Source organism: Eleutherodactylus coqui, chromosome 4 (genome assembly GCF_035609145.1).
Source record: "Eleutherodactylus coqui strain aEleCoq1 chromosome 4, aEleCoq1.hap1, whole genome shotgun sequence".
Lineage (NCBI taxonomy): Eukaryota > Metazoa > Chordata > Amphibia > Anura > Eleutherodactylidae > Eleutherodactylus > Eleutherodactylus coqui.
Window position 1 is genome coordinate 224217666 of NC_089840.1, and position 7214 is coordinate 224224879.

The following is a 7214-nucleotide window of genomic DNA, read 5'->3' on the forward strand; positions in this document are numbered from 1 at the left end:
GATACATAGTGACAATGGTCTCGAGTCGGAAACCTCTTCACGTATTGCTAAGGCTGCTGCTGCCTTTGGCAAACTCAAAGAGTTTGGAAATTGCACGATCTCCAATTTTAAACTAAGTTCCTGTTTTATAAGGCAATTATACTACCTTTACTGCTCTTTGCATCTCAAATGGGGTGCCTTTATAAAGGTGATATCTGGCATTTGGACATTTCCCACATGAAGTGTCTTTGGGACATCCTTTGTGTGAGCTGGGAGGATCATGTGCCAAACACTGAAATACTGCGTTTATCCAAGTTGGCTGGCTTAGATGGTGTGGACATGTGGTGTGGATGAACTTTTTAAGACTGCCCAAAGCTGTATTCTACATGGAAGTTTCCTGTGGAAAATGCAGAAAGGAAGACCAATACCTTAGATATATGGATATCTTGAAGTGGCACCTTAAGTCCTGTGGCTTTTCACATGACACTTGGGAAGAGCTTGCTGAGCAAAGACCAGAATGGCGAAATGCTGTCAAAAGACAGGCACTAATGGCTTTGAACAATCCCACCTTGAAGAACTTGCTGCCAAACACCAAATTCGGAAAACTTTCTAAAACCCCTCCTATAATTATACCTACAATTCTAGCGGACTACTATACTATGCCACCTGTGACTGGATGTTTAAGACCAAGTTCGGTTTTGTATCAAACATTCGAATGCATACCAGAAACTTGGGTGTCGCCATCGACAGACACGTCATGGAGGACATCATCATCAATGTGTAGACTCGTTTCCCTGTGGCACTGTCTCAGTTCGTAACTGTAAGCCAAATAGAATAGTTCCAATACTATACAATAGGCCTGTTTAACTGTTTGAGACTCTAATGATGTGCAGATCTAGGGGTTTTTACCGAGGACCGCCTCACTTACAACTCATTTCCAACAAACTACTAAAAGTCCTCCTTGGTCTTGATCCTTCGCTTCACAGCTTAATCCCACTCTGTCTTTCTAGCCTCCACAGGGCTCTTCTTCCTGGATACTGGAGTTCACTCAGCCAGTATAGCAGCGGCTCTCTGCACAGTCCCTCTTGCAGCACTTGTGCTCCCTGCAGACACTGGCACTCTATCTCTGCATCACTCTGACAGCACCTCTGACACTGCTCTACATTCAATGCTTTCTACACAGTTCCTGCTCCTTCCAGATGGCGCAGCGGAAGATCTTTTTATGTCTTCAGCATCAACCAATTAGTTATACACCAGAAAGCCTGCTCAGTTTGTCTATACCAACACTTGATACAAATTTTGGCGCACCTCATAGTCCAGTACTGTAGCAGCAGTTTAACCCTTTAGGATATCCCCTTAGAACTGTACTGTTAAGTGAAATGATTAATCATGGCACCCTGCAAGCTGAGCTGAAGCATGTCTAACTCCAGCTTGTCCAGTTATCTACAACTCACATACCTGGCTCAACTGCTTTCTGAAAAAGTCAACAGTGTCCACCACAGATCCAACTTGCTTCCTCAAGCAGCTGACAAAGTTCTGTGGCCGCCACCATCAGTCTCACGTGCAACACGATGAACAGTCACATTGTGTTGATACGAAAACCTGGCATAAGCCATGATTTACTGGCTATGGTCCATAAGGCTCCATATTGTGTCTTACAAACCATATTCTAGAAGACTCTACGTGTCTAAAGTGCGCCTGCTCCCTCCCGAGTGGCAATACCCAATTTTTGTACATGCAGGAAAATCATTTAGCATTACATGATCATTCTCATTGAAAACAGAAGAAGTGGGAACTGCATTTGAAATAACAATACAGCAGACATCTGAGAATCTTGAGATGTTTCACTTACCATAAATGACATCTTGCCACGTATGGCTAACTTAGTTTATGCATGACTGTGGCTAACCGTAGCAACTTTAGCTTTGGTTAACATTGTGCTGAGATGTTTGGACAGCTAGTCATAGTTAGCTAGATCTTTTTCTGAAGAAGAGCAACAAAGCTGATGAATGCGCCTTTCATTAGATCACATAGTTTCATCTGACTGTAGTGGAAGACAAGGAATCCTAAGTTGCATGTGATTGCAATGAAATTTTATGTATGGGGCTTTTTAATTCCAAAACAATGCTGTATCGCTGTTGCAGGTGCATATTTGGAAAAAATGTTACTTTTTTAAGACAAAATCTTAGAAGTAGATTCAAGTAGGTTCAACTCTTTTGATACAATAGACCAATTGTTGGCAATCACATACTTTACTCCAGATACAAAGTGATTAGATTCCCTAGGCAGATCAGGCTAGTTGTGCCTCATTATAAAAAAGAAAAAATGTACACGGCTGAACAACCCCTTTATAACAAACGGCGAGATCAGACCCCAGAGTTTATTGTACAGACCCCCTGGTTCAGCCTTCACGGTTAGTACAGACCTCCTAGATCAACCACCATAGTTAATCCAAACCTCAGGTCAGCCAAAAAAAAATTTTAGTCATCTTCCCCTTCTCTGGGTACCGACTCTGCCTTCACTGCACTAGGTCCTGGTTTTTGAAGTACAGTCCAACCTCTAGTTTCATTGGTAATCAGCCCGAAAGCAATTGGACAAATTTGAAACCAATGAAACTCGAGGCAATTATTTCCATAGGAATCAATGTAAATCCAATTAATTCGTTCTAGACATTCCAAAAAACACACCAAACCACATTTAATAGAGCATAAATATGTTTTTTTAATACCAAAAACAATAACAGTAATAAATGAATATAAAAGACTACTGTAAAGAATAAATGAACATTTAACATGTTATTGAACATGTTCCTGTGTTTTATCTCTGCTGTTACATAGGACTGCAGGTCACATCTACTGCACCATCTGTCCTTAGCGTTATCACTGTGTTCTCTGTGCTGTTACATGGGACTGCAGGTGACATCATTATCTGTCCTCAGCGCTATCACTGTGTGTTATCTGTGCTGTTACATAGGACTGCAGGTGCCATCATTATCTGTCCTCAGTGTTATCACTGTGTGTTATCTGTGGTGTTACATAGGACTGCAGGTGACATCACTGTGTTATCTGTCCTAAGTTATCACTGTGTTATCTGGGTAAACATTATACTACATTACTGTTTTACTAGCGCCCACAGCGACGCTAGAGAAGGGTGGGTAGTGTTTCAGCATCAGGAGGAGGAGACGCTGAGCAGGAGATCACGTGGGCCATGTCAGCTGTGAGGCCACGTGGGCCGGTGGCCACCAATGACACTAGAAGCAGCCAGTGAAACTAGAGGCGAAATTCTGGCTTGAAAAATCAGTGAAACAGAAAAACGGCTAAGTTAGAAGACAATGAAACTAGAGGTTTGACTGTAGTAGTCTGAAGAGGAGCTAACACCAACACTCTGGGTCCCTTTCTGGTAAGGGTGCTGCTCTATATCCTGATGCCAGTGCACACTATGTCCTGATGATGGGCAGCATCAGGGTATAGCGTGGCACTGGCACCCAGAAAAGTACTGAATAATTCAGTAGACCATATTAACGGTCACCACTTCCTGGACCTCCTGTAGCAATGAGCACTTCTACTTTTAATAAAATTGCACCCTGTCTGCAGCTGTGGCAAGTGGGCGCCGTAGGCAAATGCCTACTTTTGTCTACCCGTCATTCTGGCTCTGCTCTACTCTTATTTGTTTCCAATGCCTTACGATTGCATTTAGGACTTATTCAGATAGACGTATAAGGGATCCGTGTACTGTCCGTGTATTTCTTGATCAGCATATGGATTCATTATAACTTATGAGGCTATTTAGACAAGCAATCTTTTACGCAGACCAATGATTCACGTGAAAGAAATTGCAGCATACCCTATTCTTGCCAGTGAGAATGGATGAGAAGAACACATGCAATGTGTGGGGTCTGAGGAGCTACATGTGATGTCTGATGTGAGATTCTTACTAATTTCTCAACATTGGATGCACATAAAGTACATGCTAGGGCCAGTTTTATAGCGATCCAATAAAAAACCCTCAGTTGCAGACTCATAGGTCGGGAATGTGAGTACAAACGTAAATATGACTTATTCAGAATTTGTTGCTTTTAAGCTATTTTCTGGTTACTGTAGTTTAGGGTGGGGGGGGGGTGGAGGTAACATACTACAATGTTAAGCTGGCCATATACATTAAATTAATGTTGGACAAACCTTATGATTTCAGCAAGATTGACCAACCACGTAATGTATTTGAGGGCCTCAAGATTTTCCTCCAACATCAACTATCAGGGGAAAGAAAGATCAGTCTGTCGAATTTCAATACTGTAAGATAATGTGGGTGTCGTGTGATGGCATGGTGGTAACAAAAGGACTCAAAGGCATTTTGTTGCAGCAAAATAAACTTTACTAACACAGTAAAATAAATACATGGCAACACTCCATAGTAGGGTTCAGTACTTAAATGTTGCATAAAAGTCTACAGTAAAGTCCACTATTCTCCTTCCTAAGCTTTTATAATATTTCAGAGGTCTCCCGATACGGGTACCTGGATATGTGCTGAAACCTCTTCAGCAGATGTCCCTTTGATTTGTCTGGAGAGACTCGGTTCCAAGGGTCTCGAGATCCACCTTGTTTAGGCACAGACGAAAGGGCGGTTTGGGAGTTCCTAATTATTGAAAATACTACCAGGCAGCTCAGTTGGATCAGCTAGGTCTTTTGCACTCCTCCTCTAACACCCCTCTGGGTATCCATAGAAGCAACTGAAATTTATCCCTTTAATACCGACTCCGTCTCATGGATACCGCCTAACCATAGGCCCCCAATCAACAATCCCATTACAAGCCACTCCCTTCGTCTTTGGGACTCCATAAAGTATTCAGGGAAGCTAATGTCCCCTCATCTGCCTCTTATGCCACTCTTGAGAAATCCTATGTTTCCACTGGGAATAGAATCACCCCAATCATTTGAAAATTGGACAAAATCAGGCCTCACCAAATTATACCAATTGTTTTCAATGAATGAAGCCACCTCTTTTCCTACCTTTCAGGAAAAATATAAATTACCACCTTTGGAAGTGTTCTGATACCTACAGCTAAAACATTATATATCCTCTCTCCTTAAAAATGCGCGCTCTCCAATGACTTTAACCCCATTTGAAAGATATTGGTATAATTACCCACACACAAGAGGCCTCATTTTGCAAATTTACTCAGGATTGGTGCACAATTTCCGTACGTAACGCGTTGGGAAAGGGATCTAGGCGACACGCTTTCCGAAGAGGACTGGACCCACATATGGAAGTCTACTAACAGTAGCACCAGAAATAGATTATTGCTAGAAACTTCATGTAAAATCTTGTTCCGTTGGTACTTAACCCAAGACTGAGTAGCTTATGCAATACCCGGACACTCTCCCAACTGTTTCCGTGGATGCTCAGCTCCAGGAGATATGCTCCATGTTTGGTGGTCCTGTCATCAGGTTAAGAGACTATGGATTTGAGTTTATTTCTTAATATATTCAGTCACGGGCCACAATATGCACAAAAATCCTTGGCTATTAAACAAACGCATAAGTATTGTCCCCCCTGACTCTAGGAAACTAATCTCCTTCCTTTTTTCTCACCGCGAAACAAGTTATTGCCCATTTATGGCGCAAAGCTTCCATGGACTTTACCGAGGTCAAGTGCAGGATGGATTGGTATATAATAAATGAAAAATTCACCTCTGTTCTAGCCGATAGACATGGAAAAAGCTGTCTTTTGTAGCGTCTACCCCATGGGAAAAAGTCCCCATCTCAGGAGTCCCCCTTTCCCCATCCCTACCCTTACCCATACCTTTCCTATCTCTGCTTATTTCAGGTTAGGCCCCGGCCAGGCCATTAGTATTCTAATTGTTTTCTATAACAGTCCAACTTCAAGATAACACAAAGGAGAAGATTATATTATAAGTTGATTTTCAGCCTTGTTTTCTTCTCCCTCCCAATCTATATCATTGTGAGCAGCTTTTGTTGTGCATTAATGAGAATGTGATGCATTCTAGTTAATGTTTATTGCATTACTGTAAACTTTGTAAACTTCAAATAAAAATTACAGTAAAAAAAGTCCACTATTCACCAAATTTTAATGTAACATTTAACAATTGTCCTTTAAGCATTTACCCTATTATGAACTATCAAGCCTTAGTCCTTTTTTACCTCTATTTCTATCAATCCCCCCTAACTACTATCAGGTTGTTGTTGTTAGCCGTTTAGTTGTTCGCGACCCTCGATGACCCTAAAGGCTCCCTCCCTCCACGTTTTTCGGTTTTGCACTGCTTCTTTCAGTTGTGTGATATCCATGCCAGTATCCGCTTTGACAGTATCGGCCATCGTGTTCTTTGGCGGCCAGGTCTTTTTTTGCCACTGACCTGTCCATGCATTATAGACTTTTCTAGCGACTCCACTCACATTACATGACCAAAATACGTGAGCCTGAGCCTGGCCATCTGCCCCTCTAGTGATCAGGTACTGCAGGTTTAATACACTGGCTAATCCTCATTTACTACTTACCAGTTTTCAATGGATTCCTTCAAAAACAGCTTTAGCTGTTTTTTCCCAAGAGTTATACAGGTAGGGCCAGCTAAGAAGTTTATATAATAACAAGCCATATACACAGAATGTCCTATATCTGGTTCTTATCTGCTTTTGTCAAAGTGAAGGTTCACCTTTGGCATACTTTTGAGAACCTATTAGGGAACCGCATAAATAGTAGTTGCTTAATATGACGTTATTATAAGAATTGCCCCATCTATCATGTTAAAATATTGAAATAATAGAAAAGGCCTGCCTAAGGAATATAAATTTACTTATCCATACATGTCATGATATTCTAAGACTTTCAGTGTTCTTTGCTCCATTAGGACAATTAATACTTTAATTACCATAGTAGATGTAGTAGACACTGGTAAAATAGTAAGCATTCTAGTTGCAAGGGAGATAGAGATCTAGTACGACAGGTGGATAATGATTAACATTGGCTAAAAGTACATGGGGGAATTAATAGACGTCAACATGAACTTTACCAACCAGTGCCAAGCAGCTGCTATAAAGGCAAATAAAATCCTGGTATGAAAAAGGCTGTAGATGCATATGATAAACATAGTTATGTAAGGGACTCACGCAAAGGGTGTAATGCTGCCTCTAAAAGGATTGGAGGTGTAGCAATGCCTAAGGTGTACTGGGCTTCACAGTAGAGCGCCAAAATGGCTGCTCCAAATAGAAGTGAGTATGCTT